Source organism: Nomia melanderi, unplaced genomic scaffold (genome assembly GCF_051020985.1).
Source record: "Nomia melanderi isolate GNS246 unplaced genomic scaffold, iyNomMela1 scaffold0187, whole genome shotgun sequence".
NCBI classification, from domain to species: domain Eukaryota; kingdom Metazoa; phylum Arthropoda; class Insecta; order Hymenoptera; family Halictidae; genus Nomia; species Nomia melanderi.
Window position 1 is genome coordinate 67501 of NW_027475302.1, and position 5756 is coordinate 73256.

At 49.5% G+C, this 5756-nt stretch overlaps 1 non-coding gene across 1 annotated transcript; it reads right to left on the reverse strand.

The window, feature by feature from the left end:
- Positions 1 to 1660: 1660 nt before the first annotated feature.
- LOC143175795 (5.8S ribosomal RNA) lies at positions 1661 to 1815 on the reverse strand. The gene has a single exon (XR_013000470.1). It is a non-coding gene; the product is annotated as a 5.8S ribosomal RNA (ribosomal RNA).
- Positions 1816 to 5756: the final 3941 nt, after the last annotated feature.

Genomic DNA, 5756 nt, shown 5'->3' on the forward strand with positions numbered 1-5756 from the left:
AGAGAAGTGCAGAAGAGGAAAAGAAGACACGACAAACACACACCATGGGGCGACCGACGCGTTCGTTTCAACGCTTTCGCACAAAGTCGGCGGCGGTTATATATTTATATCATTATATTCCGGCGGACGGGACGCGACGTTCGAAAGCCTCGCCAAAGAGGAGCTCCTGCCTCTTCCTCTCTCTTTTCTACGAGAAAAGATAAACGTATTTTACGGGGATACGGAAACGTTACCACGTGGTGTCACACACGATCGTCCGTCTCTTCTCTATAGCAGAAACCGATAAAAATACACCTCCCGAAAGAGAGTATATGGTGATTCTTTTTATATATATATATATATTTCGAAATACAACTGAACGTGGCGGAAGCGCACGGTGGTGGTCCAGCGAGGACACGCGACGACGGGGAATAAGAACTATTCGACCCGTTACGAATACGCATGCTCGTCCCGCACGATTTTAACACACACCGTGTTTTTCTCCAGTCGTCAAAGCGTTCGTGCGTCGAATTCGAAAAATAAAAAAAAAAGAAAAACACCTTTTCTCTCTCTCGGGGTAAAAGAGTCGATGTGTATTGTGTATAAAGGTTCTGCGAGAAGTCTCGTTTTGACGTGTGTTCCGCCGATAACGACGATCCTCCGAAACGGGGATACAGAAACGTTACACCTCACAACACGATCTCCGTCTCTTCTCTATAGCAGAAACCGATAAAAATACACCTCCCGAAAGAGAGTATATGGTGATTCTTTTTATATATATATATTTCGAAATTCAACTGAACGTGGCGGAAGCGCACGGTGGTGGTCCAGCGAGGACACGCGACGACGGGGAATAAGAACTATTCGACCCGTTACGAATACGCATGCTCGTCCCGCACGATTTTAACACACACCGTGTTTTTCTCCAGTCGTCAAAGCGTTCGTGCGTCGAATTCGAAAAATAAAAAAAAGAAATACACCTTTTCTCTCTCTCTCGGGGTAAAAAGAGTCGATGTGTATTGTGTATAAAGGTTCTGCTGCGAGAAGTCTCGTTTTGCCGTGTGTTTCGGTAACGACGATCCTCCGAAACGTACATCTCATTCGTAAGAGAGGAAGAAAACAATCTCCCTGGGGCCAGTCGGTAATATACCGACATACGACGTGTCGTGCACATCCGTCTCACGCACGGTATACAAAATATGAATAAAACGTGTGTAGTCTCTCTCTCTCTCGACTTCTTAATATTTTCTTTCACCTCTGACGCATCATTTCAGGTGACGTCGGGAGCGCGGGAAAAAAAATTTTTCTAAACACACGAAACCGTTCATCTCACGAACAGCCGAAAAAGTTGTCGCTCAGATCCATATCGCAGTGGAGCGGTATCCGCGGGCGGTCGTAATTGAACGACGCACGACGCCGCGAACACTCACGCGAGTCCATACAAACGATTCCGATCGTTTTGCAACAACTAGAACGTACACTGTCCGTGAAATTCACAGAATTTTCGCGTGTCCGCGACAAACGCCGACGAGACACCCATCGTTCGCTCGTACGTAGCATCCTTCTCTTAACCCGACTCAGAAACGTTCTTTGCGCCCTTCGGTAAAAAAACGTTCGATCCGAAGAGGTGAACGACGGCGGGGATTTGACAGAGCTACGCAAGCAGTGTATGGTACGTAAACGACCCTCAGCCAGGCGTGGTCCAGGAATTGTATCCGTGGACCGCAATGTGCGTTCGAAATGTCGATGTTCATGTGTCCTGCAGTTCACACGTTGACGCGCAATTAGCTGCGTTCTTCATCGACCCACGAGCCAAGTGATCCACCGTTCAGGGTAATCGTATAAATTTTATATTTCACATATATAATTTTATTCTCATTTGTTCGACCTAATATCTCTCTTCTTTCAAAGAGAAGATAAAAGTTGATACCTGAATCTCCGACCAGCGCGCGAAGGAGATTCAGGCGTCGCCTTGGAGACGACACCGAAGCCTTTCGAGACGAAAAACGTTCAAGTAATATGTATATATTTCTCGACGTTCCGGGCGTATAGTGCATTCAAAAACCCGCGAAAGACGCAGAAGACTCGCACGCGTGGAAACGACGGGGATATATTTTGTATCCTACCCGATACTGAATCCATCGCGTGCAGTCGACCCTCGCGTTCTTCCGATCAGACGCATCTATTGTTGCGCGCATGTTTTCGCGTCGCATCGCGCGAAACGTTGCACGAATCGTACCGATCGATCGATTGAAAGCAAATAATGAAAAAAGACTTCACAGCTGGCTCTTTGCCGGTCATTCGTCCCATGTTATCTCTTGCCGCGAAATTGGCGCGCAAGAGTTGGGTGTCAGACGCGCGGCTTTAAAACGAGCTTCACGGCCGGTCCCTTCGTTACCGCTTTCGTTCTTTCTCTCGGAACGACCATGAACGAACACGACGAGCGACGCTACGGCATACACACGTCCACGGATTCGATTAAAAAAACAGACTTCACAGCTGGCTCTTTGCCGGTCATTCGTCCCATATTATCTCTTGCCGCGAAATTGGCGCGCAAGAGTTGGGTGTCAGACGCACGGCTTTAAAACGAGCTTCACGGCCGGTCCTCTCAATTCCGTGTACGGTACACGCAAGATGCGGGTTCCACTTCCAGACTACCCGGTCCCTTCTCTCTACGAGAATCGATAGTAGAAGAACGGCTCGAAAACGCGTCTCAGAGACTAGGGGAAAAGAAGCGGTATGCGAGCGAAACGAAAACGCATTATGGAAACGTCGCGAAACAATGTTCGACGGTTGCTCGGTTCCAATCGTGCGGCCGTTTCAATTTCTCGTGCGCTTCACCGTCCCTCCGTAACTCTGGCCGATCGCGTATACCGAAGAGCCGACACGCGCAAAAACCACAGGCATTGTATACTGTATATATATATGTTACAGTCACAGCCTTCGCGCGTTTTACTCTCCGACGCGGGGTTTCCACGACGAAAGAGAGACAGTTTCGTGGCGGGTGACTCGGCCGAATCGCTACGACGGGTATTTCTATTATAGAACGAATCATCGCCACCCTTTACCAGTGCCCGACGAAGGAATCACAAGGTCATCTGGAGTTTACAATGCCAGCGACGGTAATTCCAACGAAGACCCGATAAGTCAACTCATCGTTCTATTTCTCCCCGTACAGAAAAGCGAATCGACGCTAACGCACCTCGCGCAAGCACGAACGTTCTCTTCGCGTGGATCATCCCATCGTCGAAAGATGTAAAGACGCATTGGAGATCGTGGTCTCTGGCGGGCTCATTGCACGCCCCACTGCATATCTTTCCTCGAATCGAGAATGATTCGTCCACTAAGGCTGCGAAACTACGCGTCGAGGAAACTAGGGGAAAGAAGCGGGATGCGAGCGAAACGACAATACATTATGGAAACGTCGCGAAACAATGTTCGGCGGTTGCTCGTTTCCTCCTGCGGACGTTTCATTGCTCGGGCGCTTCACGTCCCTCCGTAACCTTCGCGCGATCGCGTGCCCCGGAGAGCCGGCAACCGGTGAACCACAGGCGTATAAACTATAGTCTTCTATAGCAAGCCTTCGGCGGTTACTCTCCGACGCGGGGATTCCACGACGAGAGAGAATTTCGTGGCGGGTGACATCGGTCGAAACGCTACGACGGGTATTTCTATTATAGAACGAATCATCGCCACCCTTTACCAGTGCCCGACGAAGGAATCACAAGGTCATCTGGAGTTTACAATGCCAGCGACGGTAATTCCAACGAAGACCCGATAAGTCAACTCATCGTTCTATTTCTCCCCGTACAGACAAGCGAATCAACGCTATCGCACCTCACGCATGCACGAACGTTCTCTTCGCGTGAATCGTCCCATCGTCGAAAGATATAGCCGCTTGGAGATCGTGGCCCATCAAGTTCTTCCGTAACTCCTGCGCGATCGCGTACCCCGGAGAGCAGGCAACCGGTGAACCACAGGCGTATAAACTATAGTCTTCTATAGCAAGCCTTCGCGTTTACTCTACGACGCGGGGATTCCACGACGAGAGAGATTTTCGTGGCGGGTGACACGGCCGAATCGCTACGACGGGTATTTCTATTATAGAACGAATCATCGCCACCCTTTACCAGTGCCCGACGAAGGAATCACAAGGTCATCTGGAGTTTACAATGCCAGCGACGGTAATTCCAACGAAGACCCGATAAGTCAACTCATCGTTCTATTTCTCCCCGTACAGAAAAGCGAATCGGCGCTATCGCACCTCACGCAAGCAGGAATGATCTCTTCGCGTGGATCGTCCCATCGTCGAAAGATGTAAGACGTACAGAAATCGTGGTCCATCACGATTATTCGTAACTCTCCGAGTCGCGTATCTGAGAGTAGGGCAAACGGAGAACCACAGGCATAAATAATACTATATATTTCTTATATATAGTTAGCCTTCGCGTTTTACTCTCCGACATGGGGATTCCACGACGAGAGAGAGTTTCGTGGCGGGTGACTCGGCCGAATCGCTACGACGGGTATTTCTATTATAGAACGAATCATCGCCACCCTTTACCAGTGCCCGACGAAGGAATCACAAGGTCATCTGGAGTTCACAATGCCAGCGACGGTAATTCCAACGAAGACCCGATAAGTCAACTCATCGTTCTATTTCTCCCCGTACAGAAAAGCGAATCGACGCTATCGCACCTCGCGCGAGCACGTAACTACTCTTCGCGTGGATCGTCCCATCGTCGAAAGATGTAAGACGCACGGAAATCGTGGCCCATCAACGTTTTTTTGTAACTCTGCCGATCGCGTATCACAGAGCCGAGACGCACATACCACAGGCGTATAATACCGTTTTCTTTCGTATGGTAAGCCTTCGCGTTTACTCTTCGGCGCGGGGTTTCCACGTCGAGAGAGACTTTCGTGGCGGGTGACATCGGTCGAAACGCTACGACGGGTATTACTATTATAGAACGAATCATCGCCACCCTTTACCAGTGCCCGACGAAGGAATCACAAGGTCATCTGGAGTTTACAATGCCAGCGACGGTAATTCCAACGAAGACCCGATAAGTCAACTCAACGTTCTATTTCTCCCCGTACAGAAAAGCGAATCGACGCTGTTGCACCTCACGCAAGCACGAACGTTCTCTTCGCGTGGATCGTCCCATCGTCGAAAGATGTAAGACGCACGGAAATCGTGGCACATCACGTGTTTTCGGAACTCTGTCGACCGCGTATCTCAGAGACGACGCGCGCGAACCACTGGCATATACTATTATATATCGCGTTTTACCCTCCGACGCGGGGATTCCACGACGAGAGAGAGTTTCGTGAGCGGGTTGACTCGGAAGAAACGCTACGACGGGTATTTCTATTATAGAACGCATCATCGCCACCCTTTACCAGTGCCCGACGAAGGAATCACAAGGTCATCTGGAGTTTACAATGCCAGCGACGGTAATTCCAACGAAGACCCGATAAGTCAACTCATCGTTCTATTTCTCCCCGTACAGAAAAGCGAATCGGCGCTATCGCACCTCACGCAAGCAGGAATGATCTCTTCGCGTGGATCGTCCCATCGTCGAAAGATGTAAGACGTACAGAAATCGTGGTCCATCACGATTATTCGTAACTCTCCGAGTCGCGTATCTGAGAGTAGGGCAAACGGAGAACCACAGGCATAAATAATACTATATATTTCTTATATATAGTTAGCCTTCGCGTTTTACTCTCCGACATGGGGATTCCACGACGAGAGAGAGTTTCGTGGCGGGTGA